The following is an 18770-nucleotide window of genomic DNA, read 5'->3' on the forward strand; positions in this document are numbered from 1 at the left end:
TGATTAAAATGATATGCAGCATGTATATATTCTGTGTGCGACCGTGACTGTATCTGCATATACGAAATGGTACATTAGTGTTTTTCCTAGAAAACACTCTAGTGTACCATTTCATATGCAGATACAGCATGGTCGCACACAGAATATAGACATGCTGCATATCATTTTAATCAGCAAAATCTTCTTGTGCGTTCTATTTACATAGTGATGCAAATAAGACACGTTTTTGGCAATAACAAAAAAAAAAAAAAAAGACACTCAACGCATGGGATCTGTCAGATCACTCATGCCAGACATCTACCGCTTGAGGCAAGATGTTTGGGGACACATCTGTCGGCCTGTGTCTTTATAGTGAGTTGATGTTGGTCTAATGTTCAACCCTTGAAGAAAGAGGAGTATAGTCAACAAGTGCAAAAAGAAATGATAGAAATATTTAGACATAATCTAATAGAAACATGTGAGCTGTGTTTTCTTGTAATGCACTGCCATTACACATCCCCTGGGAAAGTGTCGCTAGAAGCAGGCAGACAATGGAGCACGTACGTGACAGGATGGTTTGTAACCTTGTCATTAAACATATCCTGTCACTATTTTGGAAACACTAATTTGGACAAGTGTGACAGGTGCTTTTTGTGTTGTCCAATTTCTGCAGATCTGGAATTGCTTTGTAAGGTGGGGAAGAAAAAAAGTGTTCTAAAGTGATTGATACATCACATTACATTTTCAGCACATTTCCTTTATTTTATCAAACATCTATTCTGAGTGATTATTTGCTTATTCACACAGCGCAGTCCAATGTTAAGACATATTAAACGGTCAGTACAATAGATCGCGCAAGTCATGGAAAAATATACGTTATGGTAAGAACTTACCGTTGATAACGGTATTTCTCTTAAGTCAACAGGTTCCACAGGATAACAATGGGATATCATGGAGCAACAGCGGATTGGCACCAAACGATCAAAAGCTTTCAGGCCTCCCAGGATGCAACGGGCCCGTCCATATATCCCCGGAACAGAGAAATCAGCTTGAGAGTATGCTTCTGAAATCGTCATTCAAAGCCATCTTGCCAGCGTCTGTTTAGTAGCAGGCCATCCTCTCATGTGAAATCCGTAGAGAATGAAGAGTGTCTGTCTTTCTGATGGCACTGGTACGATCCACGTAGATCCTTAATGCCTGGACCACGTCCAGCGACGCATCTCCCACAGAAAGTCCCGGTACCTGAAAAACCGGGACTACAATTTCTTCATTAAGGTGGAATTTAGACACCACCTTAGGAAGATACCCAGACCTAGTTCTATAAACTTCTTTATCCGCATAAAAAAAAATCAGAAAAAAGGAACGACATGACAGCGCTCCTAAATCTGACACTCTTCTAGCTGATGCCATAGTCCAGGAGAAGAGAACTTTAGATGTCAACCATTTAAGATCCACTTTATTAAGTGGTTCAAACGGAGTAACTTGAAAAACTTTCAGGACTAAACTTAAGTCCCAAGATGCTATAGGAGGAACAAAAGGAGAATGTTCCCTGGAAAAAAGTACGCACATCCTATAAATTGGCAATTTTCTTTTGGAACCATATAGTCAATGCTGATACTTGAACTCTCAAGGAAGCCACCTTCAAACCTTTATCCATACCTGCCTGAAGGAAAGCTAAGACCCTGGAAACTCTGAAAGATTTTGTGTCCATTCTTCTTTCACTGCACCAATGAATATAGGCCTGTCATATTCGGTGATAAATACGAGCTGAGGAGGGTTTCCTTGCTCTGAGCACTGTTTGAATTACCTGTTGTGAGAATCCTCTTGACTTCAGGATAGAGGTTTCAAGAGCCACGCCGTCAAAGACAGCCGATCCAGATGTCTGTGATAACAAGTACCCTGCATTAGTAGATCTGGAGGTTGAGGGAGCAGAAGTGGAGCATCCATCGACATTCTCTGCAGATCTGTGTACCATTGCCTTCTGGGCCAAGCCGGGGCTATTAGAATCACGGCACCCTTTGCTTGCTTTATTTTCCTCACCACCCTGGGTAACAGGGTGATCGGAGGAAACAGATACGCCAGATGAAAGTCCCATTTCACTGACAAGACGTCCACAAAGATCGCTTTGGGATCCTTTGTTCTTGACCCGTATGCGGGCACTTTGTTGTTCAGATGGGACGCCATGAGATCTCTCTCTGGCAATCCCAACCTGTCTACTAGAGTCTGAAAGACCTCCGGGTGTAGAGCCCATTCGCTTGCCTGAATGGCGTGTCGACTGAGAAAGTCTGCTTCCCAGTTTAGGACTCCCGGAATGAATACTGCGGACAAGGCTGGGAGATGGAGTTCTGCCCACTTTAGAATGTGACTACCTCCTTCATTGCTGTTTGGCTGCGGGTTCCTCCCTGATGGTTGAGGTACGCTACTGCCGTTGCATTGTCCGAGCGGATCTGGACCGGTTTTCCTTGAAGAGTGTCCTTTGCCTGAATCAGTGCCATGAATATGGCCCGAAGTTCTAACAGGTTTATTGGCAGGCAACTTTCTTCTGTGGTCCATTGTCCCTGGAACCATAATTTTCCAGACACTGCTCCCCAGCCCTGAAGACTGGCATCTGTTGTCAGAATCTCCCAATCTGATATCCAAAAGGGTCTCCACCTTGTCTAGATGGGACGTCTATATCCACCAGGCTAATGACTGTCTTACCTTTACTGGAAGTATCATAGTCTGTTTCTTTATTGTCTGATGTGTCATCGTTACAGACTATAGAAAATGTTGTACGGGACTTAAGGGAAAATACTTATGTCAGGGCGGTGAATTTAGACGGGAACATTGGGTTGACCAAAGAGAAAAGTAAGGTGGGCAATACTAAGTACGGTGGGGTTGGAGAGGGAGCGAGAATGACAGTCTGTATCAGTAACTCTACGGATGCACTAGTTAACCAGGATGCGAAATCTTTAGGAAAACAAACAAATAAAGGAACCAATAAACTAAAATGTATGCTTGCAAACTCAAGAAGTCTAGCAGGTAAAATGGGGGAATTGGAATTGTTAGCATAAAAGGCTGGGTATGACATTATAGGTATTACGGAAACATGGTGGGACGACTCTCACGACTGGATTGCTACCTTGGAGGGGTATTCTCTTTTTAGGAGGGACAGGGCTAACAAAAGAGGAGGAGGTGTATGTCTTTATGTTAAACCATCGCTTAAACCATACCTAAAGGAGGTTATCTATGAGGAGACTGGCGATAATGTGGAGTCACTATGGGTAGAAATCTCAAGTGGGGGAATTGATGCAAAAAAACTAGTCATAGGCACGTGCTACAAACAGCTGGATATTAGCATACATGAGGAAGAACAACTATTGCAGAAAATCAAAACGGCTGCGGGATTGGGGGACATCCTTGTCATTGGGGATTTTAATTACCCGGATATAAACTGGAGTAATGATTCATGTGCTAAAGCGAGGGGCAGCAGGTTCTTAAATATGTTTAGGGATCACTACTTGTCTCAATTAGTCGAGGACCCAACTAGGGGTAAAACTACCCTGGATCTAGTAATTACTAATAATGTGGACATTATATCAAACACTAAAGTTGGGGAGACTTTGGGTAACAGTGATCACTATATGATCACATTCGACATCAGTTTCAGGAAACATAGCTACAGGGGTTCCACTAAAACTTTTAATTTTAGGAAGGCTAATTTCAGTATGCTTAGATGTGCACTTCATGACATAGAGTGGGAGGTTCTGTTTAATAACAAGAACACTTCGGAAATGTGGGATGTTTTAAAAGGGTTGCTGGATAGCAATATTCATAACTTTATTCCCATGGGCAGTATACGCAGGAGTATTAAACTCAAACCGATGTGGCTTAACAAGAAGGTTAAGGCAGAAATGGATAAAAAAAAGCAGGCTTTCAAAGCATTTAAATCTAATGGAAAGGAGGAGTGTTTCAAGTATTACAAGGAGTGTGATAAGAAATGCAAAAAAGCAATAAGAGCAGCTAAAATGGAAAATGAAAAGCAAATCGCTATAGAGAGTAAAACCAATCCTAAAAAGTTTTTTAAATACATAAATGGTAAAAAGGTTAAAAAAGGAGAATATAGGTCCATTAAAAGATGAATTAGGAGAATTGATAAATGATGACGAAATAAAAGTGGAAATACTGAACAAATTCTTTTCATCAGTATTCACCAGTGAAGAACTGATGGTGGGAGTAGAGCATAACAATTGTGACAGTAATGATTCATGGTTAGATACTTGTTTAAGCGAAGTAGTCCGGGAGAGACTAAGCAAAATTAAGATTAATAAATCACCTGGTCCTGATGGACTTCACCCAAAGGTTCTTATGGAGCTTAGTCCACAACTAGCATGACCCCTATACTTGATTTTCAATAGTTCAATTAGATCAGGCATGGTACCGAAGGATTGGTGTATAGCTGAGGTAGTGCCATTATTTAAAAAGGGATCCAAAAATCTTCCGGGAAACTACAGACCAGTTAGTTTAACATCTATAGTGGGGAAAATATTGGAAGGCATTCTAAGGGACGTCATACAGGAGTATCTAAAGTCCGCTAGGATTATTAGCAAGAACCAGCAGGGGTTTGTGAGGGACAGGTCATGTCAGACTAACTTAATTAACTTCTATGAGGAAGTGAGCAATAATCTTGATCAAGGAAAAGCAGTGGATGTGGTCTTCCTAGATTTTGCAAAAGCCTTCGATACAGTTCCTCACAGGAGACTGATGATCAAATTAAAGGAGATTGGCCTAGGAAAAACTATTTGCACATGGATAAGCAGTTGGTTGGATAGCAGGGTACAGCGAGTAGTGGTCAACGGGAAGTCCTCAACCTGGTCCCCAGTAGTCAGCGGAATACCACAAGGGTCTGTACTCGGACCACTACTGTTCAACATATTTATCAATGACCTAGAAATAGGCCTGGAAAGCACAGTGTCAATCTTTGCAGATGATATTAAACTGTGTAAGGTAATTAATTCAGAATTGGATGTGGAGTCCTTGCAGAATGATCTATCTAAACTTGAACTCTGGGCGTCTAAATGGAAAATGAGGTTCAATACAGACAAATGCAAGGTTATGCATTTTGGGACTAAAAACAAACTTGCATCCTACATATTAAATGGGGAACGCCTAGGAGAAACAGAGTTGGAAAAAGATTTGGGGGTATTTATTGATAATAGGCTTAATAACCGTACACAATGTCAAAACGCAGTAAAGAAGGCAAGTAAGGTGCTAGCGTGCATAAAAAGGGGAATTGAGACAAGGGACTTGGATGTAATCATGCCGCTGTATAAGGCATTGGTACATCCGCACCTGGAATATTGTGTTCAGAGATGGATGAAAGAGAAAAGACATCAGTGAACTCTAAAGTGTTCAAAGGCGAGCTACTAAATTGATTAAAGGCCTAGAAGGACTGGACTATAAGGAAAGACTTACTAGGCTGAATATGTATACACTAGGAAAGAGGCGCCTAAGAGGAGATATTATTAATATCTTCAAATATGTAAAGGGACATCACAAACACACAAAAAATACGTATGTAGTCCTGCGCTACAGGTTAAGCTGCCGTTTTAAATCGATTGGAATTCACCCTCCAGAATCCCCAAACACATGGACAAAACTACAAAGTGATAAAAAACAGGCGCTTCTCTAAAGTATTAAAACTTTAAAAGGTGATACAAATACACTCCAAACTCTGAGGCTTCCTCCAGATCAGTACACAGGTGTTACCACGGGGTTGAAAAGGCACTTACATCAAAATTCAACCTTGCGTTCCTATAAAGGGAAGCGTCTTTTCAACCCCGTGGTAACACCTGTGTACTGATCTGGATGAAGCCTCAGAGTTTGGAGTGTATTTGTATCACCTTTTAAAAAGTTTTAATACTTTAGAGAAGCGCCTGTTTTTTATCACTTTGTAGTTTTGGACATCACAAAGAGTTATCAGAGGAATTATTTATTAAAAGAACACAGTTTAGGACACGTGGGCACTCGCTGCGTCTGGAGGAGAGAATGTTCCGAACGCAACGGAGGAAAGGGTTCTTCACTGTTAGGGCAATCAGGATGTTGGTAATGGCGGACTCTGTAATTGGATTTAAAAAAGGAATGGATAAATTTCTGAATGAAAAAGCTATCCAAGGTTATAATACTTAAAATATCAACGTGGTTAATCCAGGGGTATCATGAGTTATAGTAGCTAACTAGTCATAAAACATTATTCAGCAAGTATGTAGAATCATCACAACTTAAAACAGGTTGAACACGATGGGCAATTTGCCTCTATTCAACCTCAAATACTATGTTACTCTGTTACTATGATGTACTCCATTCCATCAGGCCAGAATCAGACGCTGCAGAGGTCCTGAATGGAATTGTGCATACTCCACCATGTCGAATGTTGACACCATCAAACCCATCACTTGCATTGCTGCGTGAATAGATACTGTTTGACTGTGTAACAACTCCTGAGTCCTTGACTGTACCTTAGATATCTTGTTCCGAGGTAAGAATTCTTTCCGCAGACTTGAATCCAGTACAGCCCCCAAGCAAGTCATCCGTTGTGACGGAACCAGAGACGACTTTGCCCAATTTATGAGCCACCCCTGCCTCTGCAGACATGTTATTGTCTGTTGGAGATGGCACAGGAGCAATTCCTGTGATTGTGCCAGGATTAAAAGGCCGTTGAAGTATGGAAAAATTCTTATCCCCTGCTTGCGGAGATAAGCTGCCATAACCACCATGATCTTGGTAAATACTCTGGGGGCTGTGGGTAACCCAAAGGGTAAGGCCTGGAACTGAAAATGCTGTTGGAGGATAGCCAACCTGAGATAACACTGATGGGACAGTGCTATAGGAACATGTAGGTATGCATCCTGAATATCCAGGGATACCATATAATCCCCTGGTTCCAAGGCCAAAACTATGGAGCGTAACATCTCCATGTGAAACCGTGGTACCCAAATATATTTGCTTAGCATTTTGAGATTGAGAATGGGTCGAAAAGACCCATTTGGCTTCTGAACCAAAAACAGGTTGGAGTAAAAACCCTGTCCCCGTTGTGCAGGGGGTACTGGAATGATTACTCCTGACTGAAGCAATTTCTGAACTGCTTCTTGCAAGGCCCTTGCCTTTGCCTCCACCCGAGACGGGCTGGTGCAGAAGAACCTTCGAGGAGGATGCTTCTTGAAGGGGAAAACATAACCTAGAGATACCGCTTCTTGCACCCAGGCATCTGTTGTAGACTGCTGCCAGATCTGTGCAAACTGAAGAAGCCTGCCCCCTACCCTGGGATCCCCCAGGGGGAGGCCCGCACCATCAGGCTGATGGCTTATCTTCTGGTTTGGAAGCTGGCCTCCGGTAGCCCAATGATTCTATGACTTACCCAACTTATTGTATTGGGGCTGCTTACGATCACTTTTTCCCTACGCTTTTTCTTGCGACCAAAAAGGCAGAAAAACTGGACCCTTAGGTTTGGGATTATATGTGGAAGGAAACTTGACCTTCTTGGAGTCTGCTTCTGACTCCAGAATATCTGTCAATTCTTTACTAAAAAGAATATTTCCAGCAAAAGGCAAAGATTCCAAAACTTTCTTAGATTCTGAATCAGCTTTCCACGTACGTAACCAAAGTGCTCTGCGAGCAGCTATTGTTGAGGCTGATGCTCTAGAAACAATAGTACCCATATCTAATGCCGCTTCTTCCAGGAATATTGCAGCCTGTTTAATATGAGCTATATAGGATTTTTGTTCTCTAGAAGCTGAGAAAACATCCTCTTCCAGTGCATCAGCCCAGGTAGCCACTGCCTTTGCCATCCAAGCAGAAGCCATGGCTGGCCTTATTACTGCCCCAGACAGAGAAAGTATGGTTTTCATAAAACCATCCACTCTTCTATCCGTGACATCATTTAATGATGTTGACGGTAAAGGCAATATAGATTTTCACACTAATCGAATTACATGCGTATCTACTTTAGGAGCCACCTCCCTTTTTAAACAGTCCCCTGTTGGAAAAGGATAATTGGAATCCCATTTTTTGGGAATTCTATATTTGTTATTGGGTGTAGCCCAAGCCTCTTCCATGATTTCCGTCAGCTGGTCTGACCCTGGAAACTCAGTCTTAACCTGTTTTGGGACGTTTAAATACAGGTGACTTGGTTTTTTACACAGGCTCTGCTGAATCCTCTAAGGATAGAATGGCCTTCATAGCTCTAATTAATTCAGCTATATCCACTGTGCTTCCTCCTCTTCGTATACCGAAGTAGAGTAAATTGAATTTATCTTCTTCTGATGAATCATCTTGTGTAGCCTGTGAAGGTGAAGGTTTACTTACCATCGGTTTATCAGCTTGTTTCATATGAGAAGCTGCTGGGGGTAATGATATACCATAGGTAGGGAGCTGCATGTATGGGTTAATAGTGTACCCCATTCCTGGTAAAGAAGCTGTAGGCATTACCCGTTCAGCTATACTGGAAAAGGTCTGTGCAAACATAGCCCATGGTGGATTCATCTGTACCTGACGTACAGGGATCTGCCTTGCATTTTGCTGAAAAGCAAAACAATTTGCACATAAACCATCCTGAACCAGATCCTAAGAGGATAATACAGTTTTGCAAGACAAGCATGATATGAGTGTTGGTGTTACTGTAAGTGTACCTTTGTCACTTTTGCCACTTTTAGACATGATAAATAATCAGCACTTTCACAGTGTACTACACAATTTGTGACTGTAATCACTTTAATCTTCTAAAGTGATATCAATCTGACCCTACCCATGTACCAGCATTGAGAATCAGAAGAAACAACTGACAAACATATATTAAAGTCAGCAATCACACTAGCAGTCAGTCACATCTTATATATTGGTCATATGAGCACATTATCAACTACAAACACATTTTAAAGTATGTAGAAGTACATATTACTGAATCCTGTTCACAGAGATCTAACGTATTCAGACACAATGTGAAGAAAACCACAGTAAATGTACACAGACTCATAAGCAATAGGCACTTAACTATTCATACTGAACAAAGTAGATAGAAATTTAGTACCGTATAGCCCGTACTCAGTAGAGTGGGATACAGGGAGACTCACCTCGCTTCCAGGATCGATCAATACATTAGCGAACGCTGAGTGGATCCAGACGCTACTAGTGTACACTGTCGCTCTGGGAACCTATGGTGAACACAGACGCACCTGTCACATAGGCCAATGCTGCGACCGCGTCTCCTCACGGTAGCGTTTAGTGAACACAAATGCAGCGGCCTATGCTGCGAACGAGTACCCTCGTGGTAGCGTCTGGGACGGAAGCGAGGAAGCAGTTCATGGCGGGAGACTCAGCGGAAACTGGTCATGAACCGGGGAGGAGGGGCAACCAGGAGAGCGTCTAACTCCCCCTGCTGACATCAACCCTAGGGATCGCGGACTCATACTATTCCTGATGCCAAAGATCCCTAAGACCTAGCGCTGGTGCACCCGCGGTGGCAGCCGCGTCAGCTAATGTTTGGTAGTCTCCTCCCGATACAGTGCGGCTGTGTCCGTATTCCATCTACTAAGCGGAATCGATGCCTTACCTTCTCTCCGTGCTCCGGCCACAGCCTGGTAACGTCTGCTGGACCTGCTAGTATATCCGACACAGGCGCCCGCCGAAACAGCACTGTACTCGTGGGTAAGCGTTGTCGCGGCCCGGCGGAGAGTTGCTGGAGCATTTAAGACGCTGTTTAGAAAAGATCACTCAGAAAATTAGCAAGACTAAAAAATAACATAAGAAAGTTTAGGGCTGCTAGAAGGAACAGCAGCCCTGTGACCATGGTCCGGCTCCTGCCTCACCAAACAAAACACTTATTTGCCTGAGCCAGTGAGCGGGGATATATGGAATGGGCCCGTTGCATCCTGGGAGGCCTGAAAGCTTTTGATCGTTTGGTACCAATCTGCTGTCGCTCCACCATATCCCATTGTTATCCTGTGGATAACCTGTGGACCCTGTCGGAGAAAACACCAATATATTATTGGTGGGTAATTATATTTCAGAGCAACCAGTCACCTTCATATATTTTTCTAGTACAGTTTAGAGTAACAGCTAATTTGTGCAGCGCAGCAGTGTCGTAAGCACTGTACATTTCTGAGCAAAGAATATTGGTGTCCTTGTATTATTATTATTTTTAATAATGCAACATTACTCACACACAAAAAAAAATAATGTTGAAATTAACAATATTTTTTTATCCAAACATAGATAGATAGTACTTATAAAAAAAGAAACCATATTGCGTGAGTGAAGAGAGAATGGGGAAACACTGACTTTGGACTATCCCAAAATGGTTTTCCAAGTTTCACCCCTTCACGCACAGATAGTTTGCGGTCACACAGCACTCAAAGAAGTTGTGTTTTCCCGTGTGTTGTAAAAATGCTTAGTTAAAATGTAGAGCAACGTATTAACTTACATTTTTGAACAGAACGCCTACAGAAATTTTTCTGTATGCTAACCGAGGCTTACGGGGCATATTGTATGTCATGTGCACGTGTTTGAGTGGCACAAAAGATTTGAGTGTCGAAGATGATAAACGTCCTGGAAGGCATTGCACATCAAAAACAAATGTAAATGTGAAAAAAATTGAGAAAATTGTTTTAATTGACCGTCGACTCAGCATCCACATGATAGCAGAAATGGTAACCATCGACAAAGAAACGGTTAGGCAAGTTATTCATCAAGATCTCAACACAACAAAACTTGGGCAGAGATGGTTTTCTTTAATATCAAGGGTGTTATTTGATAAAAGATGACGTAACAGTGAATCAACATTACTACAAAATGTTCTAGAAACTTTGCGGGAAAGAATCAGAAAATGTCTAAGTTGTGGAAAAATGGTTTGATCCTCTATCAGGACAACACACCAGCCCACACAGTCCTCTCTGCAAAGCAGTTCTAGCCGAGAAACAGATTGCAGTGCTACAACAGACTCCAGACCTAGCACCATGTAAAATCTGTACTTAAGGGAATCCGTTTTGGATCAGTTACTGAGGTAAAGAAGAAAACAAAGGAGCTGTTGAGACAGCTTACAGATGGGATCCGGTCTGAAGATCGACAGTGTCTAGGTCGACAATGTTTAGGTCGACCACTATAGGTCAACAGTCACTAGGTCGACAGGGTCAGAAGGTTGACATGTTCTAGGTCGACAGGTCAAAAGGTCGACATGAGTTTTTTGGGGGGGGGTTTAATCCTTTTTTTTTTTAACTTTTTCATACTTAACGATCCACGTGGACTACGATTGGAACGGTAATCTGCCTTGCACTAATTGGGGTTCCGGGTCACTCTACAAAGAAAACAACACCAAAAAACAAAAAAAAATGCATGTCGACCTTTTGACCTGTCGACCTTCTGACCCTCTCGACCTAGACACTGTCGATCTAATTATCCATACCCCTTACAGATAATGAGCTACAGCACAGCTCTGACCAATGGAAAACAAGAATGCAGCAGTGTGTGGATGCAGAAGGGGAGAACACAGAAGGGGAACGGAGTACTTAATTTAATTAAACGTAAATTACAGCATTAATCTTGTTATTTAATAGCCACACCTACATGGACAAATAAGTTGGCCCCTTTCCATGAAAAAAAGAAATCATATTTTCACTGAAATAACTTGAGTGACAAAAGGATTGACATCCAGCAGTGTGTTCCTCTCCAAAAGAACTATGTCTGCCTACCCTTCCCCTTCAGAACCCAATTCAAGCTCCTCACACCCACTAACAAAGCCCTCACCCACTCCTCTCCCATTTACATCTTTGACCTTTTCTTCCTTTACACTCCTGTCTGCTCTCTTCACTCCACAAATGCATTCCGCCTCTACTACCTACTGATTACTTCCTCCCATTCCCAAGATTTTACATGATGCTACCTATCTTTGGAATTCTGTACCTCTCCCTATATCAGACTCTCTACAAAACTTCTTCATCAAACCCAGCCATTTCTCATCCTAACCCACTGTTTAGTGCTCACTGTCTACCCCTTCTGTGTCAGCCCTGTCTGTCTGCCCCTCCCCTTTAGAATATAAGTTCTCACGAGCAGGGCTCTTCATGTGCTATTCCTTCCCTTACTTATACCATCATCTCCTCCATACTTCCTACAACGGCACTTAATCCTCAGTTTCTGCCGCCCTGATGCTCATTTAAGTGTTATGTCCGCCGGTGCAGCAATATAAATATACCATGTACTTGTCCCTGCATTGTCTTGTACTGTAAGTTACTCTTTTCTTGATCTGCTCATTTGTTTATGTACTTTATTATGTGATGTGGAACCCTTGTGGTTCTATATAAATAAAAGATGATAATGATAATAAAAATATTTCATAGAAATCAGACTTTGCTTTAGATTTTTGATTCAACAAAATATTTGAAAATAATTAAACAAAAGATAATGGCATGGACGAAAATGATGGGACCCTTAACCTAATATTTTATGGCACAATCTTTAGAGGCAATCACTGCACTCAAGTGATTTCTGCAACTCTAAATTAGTTTGTCCAACGATTCCTTAGTAAACTGCTCCAGCTGTCTCAGGTTGATGGGTGCCTTTAATAGACTGCATATTTCATTTATTTCCGTAAATGTTCGATAGGATTCAAATCAGGGCTCGTAGAAGGTCACTTCACAACAGTCCAATATTCTGCTCTAATCCATTCTTGGGTGCTTTTAGCTGTGTGTGTTCTGGGTCAGTATCCTGTTGAAGGACCTATGACAGAGCTTCCTAACACTGTACAAAATGTTTTACTACAGAATACCTTGATAGTCTTCATATTGCATTGTGCCCTGCACAGCTTCAGGGCACCCCAAGGCAGACAGGGCAAAGCGGCCTGAAAACATAACCAAGCATCCTCCATGCCTCACAGTAGATATGGTGGTCTTTTCTTTTACATCTTAACTTTTTCAGCTGTGAACAGAACGCCAAGAAGCTCCGGTTTTGACTAAACTGTCCAAATTATAGTCTCCAAAAGCACTGTGTGAATATACATTTTAGAAAATTGCAGTTTGGATTTTTTATGTTGTCTTTTCAAAAGTGGGGTTGTCCATAGGTCTAAAAAGTGTTGTATTGTGCAATCAGACATTGATATACATTGACCTTACAATTCAGCTTGTATCTCTTTGGAAGTTTTCTTTGGCCCTTATTTACTCATTCTCACTGTGCGCTCTGATTAATCTTGGGTTGATTTTCCTATTGCGGCCATGTCCGGAGAAGAACATAGAGCTGCTTGGACATGGTCTTATAGCCCTTACCTTTAACATGCTTGTCTGTAATTTTCTTTTTGATCTCCTTTACTTTCTTTGGTCCATGTTCAGTGTGGTGCACACAATAATAACAAACAGTAGAATGCCTACTTTTTTCTATTTAAATAGTCTGATTGACTGGAATATTGAAGATGTGTGATGCTAAGTCAAGAAAGCAATTTGTTTGAAATGTCACTATAATCCAATTGTTAATAATCTTTTCTAAGGGGTTCAAACAAATCTGTCCATGTAATTTTAGAACATCTTTGAAGAACAAGCAATGATGTATCTTTGTTTGCTATTTTATATAATAAAGCAAAAAAATTGTAAAGTCACGCTGGTATAAATGAGAAAATAGCTTTTAATTGAACGCGCTTTCAGGAGGAATGAAGCACTTTTTCGATGAGATGTAAAGGAACCAACAAATTTGACATTAAGGCAATAATAACATTAAGACCACTGACGGGTGTGAATAGCACTAATTATCATTACAACAACACCTGTGAAGTGGTGGGATGTATGAGGCAGCACTTTATTCTTAAAGCTGATGTGTAGGAAAAAATGGATATGGGTAAGACCTGAGTGACTTTGACAAGGGACAAATTGTGATGGCTAGATAACTGTGTCAGGGCATCTCCAAAACAGAAGTGGATGGTACCTACCAAAAGTTGTTCAAGGAGGGACATCTAGTGAATTGACCATAGGTACCCAAAGTTCACTGATGCATGTGGAGAACGAAGGCTAACCCGTTTGGTCCTATCCCACAGAAAAGCTACTTTAGCACAAATTGCTGAAAAAGTTCATGCTGGCCATTATGGAAAATGTCAGAACACACAGTGCATCGCAGCTTGCTGTATAGCCTTGGAGCAATGGAAGAAGGTGGCCTGTCTGATGAATCCAGTTTTCTTTTACATCATGTGGATGTTCATATGTGTGTGCATTGTTTGCCTGGGGAAGATACGGCACTAGGATGCACTATGGGAAGAAGGCAAGCCAGAGGAGACAGTATGATGCTCTGTGTAATGTTCTGCTCGAAAAACATTGGATCTTGGCATTCATGTGAATGTTACTTTGACACATACCACCAAAGCCGTAACTAGGTATGTGCAGGCAATGCCTTGCACACTGCGCAGTTTTCGTGAGCGTAACATCTGCCTTGATCCCGATTGGCCGGCTCCGTCTGCGTTGTAAGCAACAGCTGCAGTGTTGCCCGCTGTGAATATTAGCATACAGCGCTGGTCAGTCAGAGTGTCATCCCTCATGGAGCCGCAGGTCCAGCTGCTGCTCTCACGCAGCCAGTGTGAGAAGCCGAGTGGCGGTTGCCCTCATGCAGGCCACTAGAACATACAGGGGGGTTTCTGAGTACCCAGAACCCCCTCCCAACAGGCTGATCTTCTTTTAAACTGCTGCCCGCAATCGAAGACCCTGCTCTCGTGGCATAATCCAGTACTAGTGGGTCTATTGTTAAGGGGAGTGGCTAATACAATTCTATAAGAATCGTGTCATTTTGGCCCCACCCTCTCTCATAAACCTGCAAATTGTGGGTGGGCAGAGCCTAATATTTCAGCATTCCAGGACCGTTTTCATGATCACCTGTGCAGTTGCAAGCAAAAGGAAGTACTATACAGCATGGAGGCACTTAGTGGACGTAATAATGTATAAAATAATGCTACTTGTGCTACAATTTTACACTAGTACCTTTATGTATAGAATTTTCCACAGAGATTATACTTTATATACATAAATGAACTAAAACATTGGCGTAAAAGCATGGTGCAAATAGCATTTTGTATACATTATTATTAATCAGGTGGCTACCTAGCCCAATGTGTATAAGGGGCTCTACCTGGCCCAATGTGTATAAGGGACTCTACCTGGCCCAATGTGCATAAAGGGCTCTACCTGGCCCAATGTGCATAAGGGGCTCTACCTGGCCCAATGTGCATAAGGGGCTCTACCTGGCCCAATGTGCATAAGGGGCTCTACCTGGCCCAATGTGCATAAGGGGCTCTACCTGGCCCAATGTGCATAAGGGGCTTTACCTGGCCCAATGTGTATAAGTGGCTCTACTGTGGTGTAACGTGTATAAGGGGTACTACTGTGTGGTGTAATGTGACTAATATACTCTACTGTGTGGTATAATGTAATATTAATTCTATAGCCACACCCCTTTCCCATGAAGCCACACCCCTAATTTCTTACTGTGCGTGCACGGTCCTATTTTAAATATTGGGGGGCACTGTACCAATTCTCTCTCTGGTACAGGACACCAAAATCTCTAGTTACGGCTCTGCGTACCACCTACTTAAACATTGTTACAGACCATAAATGGACAAGCAAAATTATTGCAACACTTTAGAAGTAGCTAGAAATAATTGTCAAGCAAGTGATTCTCCTTCATTTTAGGCCTGAACTCCCCTGTGGCTTGCTTGGGCCCGGAACATAAACCTCACTCACTTCAACAAAGTAGATTACTGATTCTCTTGTTCTACGTCACAGTGTGCTCCACAATGAGCATGGAGAAAAGACAGAAGGCTAGAGATCTGTCTGAGGACGACACACACTGGGGGGGGGATTCAAATCTTATCGCACCCCCGATCTCCCGTGACGGGAGATCACGGGGAGATATTCAAGTGCTCCCACTTATCGCGCCAATTACAGTCAGGTTTAGGAGCGCAAAGCACCTAACCCCAACTAAAGTAATGGGCGCGATCGTAAATGGGTGTCCTTACGTGCATTTCAGCTCGCTAACCCTGGGGGTAGCGAGCTGAAATTAACTTGTCGCGCCCGATCGCAGCAACACTAGGGAGGGCGCGGGAGGGAGAGCGCAGGGGGAACATTTTAATCCAGCACACTATGTAGAGAAGCATGGAAAACCTCAATGCATCAAACAATTTTCCAGAGACTTTGATGTTCCAATTTCGTACATAGGGGGCAATTCAGAGTTGGTCGCAGATTTTGCTCCAGCAAAAAATAAGATTTTAAATCTACCGGTAAATCTTTTTCTCGTAGTCCGTAGAGGATGCTGGGGACTCCAAAAGGACCATGGGGATAGACGGGCTCCGCAGGAGACATGGGCACTTCAAGAAAGACTTTAGATCTGGGTGTGCACTGGCTCCTCCCTCTATGCCCCTCCTCCAGACCTCAGTTAGATCCTGTGCCCAGAGGAGACGGATAGTACGAGGAAAGGATTTTGTTAATCCAAGGGCAAGATTCATACCAGCCACACCAATCACACCGTATAACTTGTGATATACTACCCAGTTAACAGTATGACAACAACATAGCATCAGTCGAAGACCGATGAAAACTATAACATAACCCTTATGTAAGCAATAACTATATAGAAGTCTTGCAGAAGTAGTCCGCACTTGGGACGGGCGTCCAGCATCCTCTACGGACTACGAGAAAAAGATTTACCGGTAGGTTTAAAATCTTATTTTCTCTTACGTCCTAGAGGATGCTGGGGACTCCGTAAGGACCATGGGGATTATACCAAAGCTCCCAAACGGGCGGGAGAGTGCGGATGACTCTGCAGCACCGATTGAGCAAACAGGAGGTCCTCCTCAGCCAGGGTATCAAACTTATAGAACTTTGCAAAGGTGTTTGAACCCGACCAAGTAGCAGCTCGGCATAGTTGCAGTGCCGAAACCCCTCGGGCAGCCGCCCAAGATGAGCCCACCTTCCTAGTGGAATGGGCCTTAACCGATTTTGGTAACGGCAATCCAGCCGACGAATGCGCCTGCTGAATCGTGTTACAGATCCAGCGAGCAATAGTCCGCTTTGAAGCAGGGGCGCCAACCTTGTTGGCCGCATATAGGACAAACAGTGCTTCTGTTTTTCTGACTCTAGCCGTTCTGGCCACGTAAATTTTCAAAGCCCTGACTACATCAAGGGACTCGGAATCCTCCAAGTCTCGCGTAGCCACAGGCACCACAATAGGTTGGTTCATATGAAAAGATGACACCACCTTAGGCAAGAATTGAGGACGGGTCCGCAATTCCGCTCTATCCATATGGAAAACTAGATAAAGGCTTTTATGAGACAAAGCCGCCAATTCCGACACTCGCCTAGCCGAAGCCAAGGCTAACAACATGACCACTTTCCAAGTGAGATATTTCAACTCCACCGTTTTAAGTGGTTCAAACCAGTGGGACTTAAGGAAACTCAACACCACGTTAAGGTCCCAAGGTGCCACCGGAGGTACAAAAGGAGGCTGAATATGCAGCACTCCCTTCACAAACGTCTGTACTTCTGGAAGAGAAGCCAATTCTTTTTGAAAGAAAATGGATAAGGCCGAAATCTGAACCTTAATGGAGCCTAATTTTAGGCCCATATTCACTCCAGTTTGTAGGAAGTGAAGTAAGCGGCCCAGATGGAATTCTTCCGTAGGAGCATTCCTGGCCTCACACCAAGACACATATTTTCGCCATATACGGTGATAATGCTTAGCTGTCAAGTCCTTCCTAGCCTTTATCAGCGTAGGAATGACCTCATCCGGAATACCCTTTTCCGCTAGGATCCGGCGTTCAACCGCCATGCCGTCAAACGCAGCCGCGGTAAGTCTTGGAACAGACAAGGCCCCTGTTGCAACAGGTCCTGTCTTAGAGGAAGAGGCCACGGATCTTCTGTGAGCATTTCCTGCAGATCCGGATACCAGATCCTTCGTGGCCAATCTGGAACAATGAGGATTGTTCTCACTCCTCTTTTTCTTACTATTCTCAACACCTTGGGTATGAGAGGAAGAGGAGGAAATACATAGACCGACCGGAACACCCACGGTGTCACTAGGGCGTCTACAGCTACTGCCTGAGGGTCTCTTGACCTGGCGCAATACCTCTGCAGCTTTTTGTTGAGGCGGGACGCCATCATGTCTATCTGGGGCAGTCCCCACCGACTTGCAATCTGTGCGAAGACTTCCTGATGAAGTCCCCACTCTCCTGGATGCAGGTCGTGTCTGCTGAGGAAGTCTGCTTCCCAGTTGTCCACTCCCGGAATGAACACTGCTGACAGTGCGCTTACATGATTCTCCACCCAGCGAAGAATTCTGGTGGCTTCCGCCATTGCCGATCTGCTCCTTGTGCCGCCTTGGCGGTTTATATGAGCTACTGTGGTGACGTTGTCTGACAGGATCAGAACAGGTTGGTCGCGAAGTAAGGTCTCCGCTTGCCGTAGGGCGTTGTATATGGCCCTTAGTTCCAGGACGTTGATGTGAAGACAAGTCTCCTGACTTGACCAAAGACCTTGGAAATTTCTTCCCTGTGTGACTGCTCCCCAACCTCGGAGACTCGCATCCGTGGTCACCAGGATCCAGTCCTGAATGCCGAACCTGCGGCCCTCTAGAAGGTGAGTACTCTGCAGCCACCACAAGAGAGATACCCTGGCCTTGGGGGATAGGGTGATCAACTGATGAATCTGTAGATGTGACCCGGACCACTTGTCCAGTAGGTCCCATTGGAAGATCCTCGCATGGAACCTGCCGAAGGGAATGGCATCGTATGATGCCACCATCTT

The 18770-nt window shown here is 43.4% G+C and overlaps 1 protein-coding gene across 1 annotated transcript in view; it reads right to left on the reverse strand.

Annotated features, from left to right (window-relative positions):
• SPECC1L (sperm antigen with calponin homology and coiled-coil domains 1 like) overlaps positions 1-18770 on the reverse strand; it is a 98036-nt gene that overhangs the window by 20668 nt on the left and 58598 nt on the right. The gene's annotated exons all lie outside the window — the stretch shown is intronic.

Source organism: Pseudophryne corroboree, chromosome 1, assembly GCF_028390025.1.
Source record: "Pseudophryne corroboree isolate aPseCor3 chromosome 1, aPseCor3.hap2, whole genome shotgun sequence".
NCBI classification, from domain to species: Eukaryota; Metazoa; Chordata; class Amphibia; order Anura; family Myobatrachidae; genus Pseudophryne; species Pseudophryne corroboree.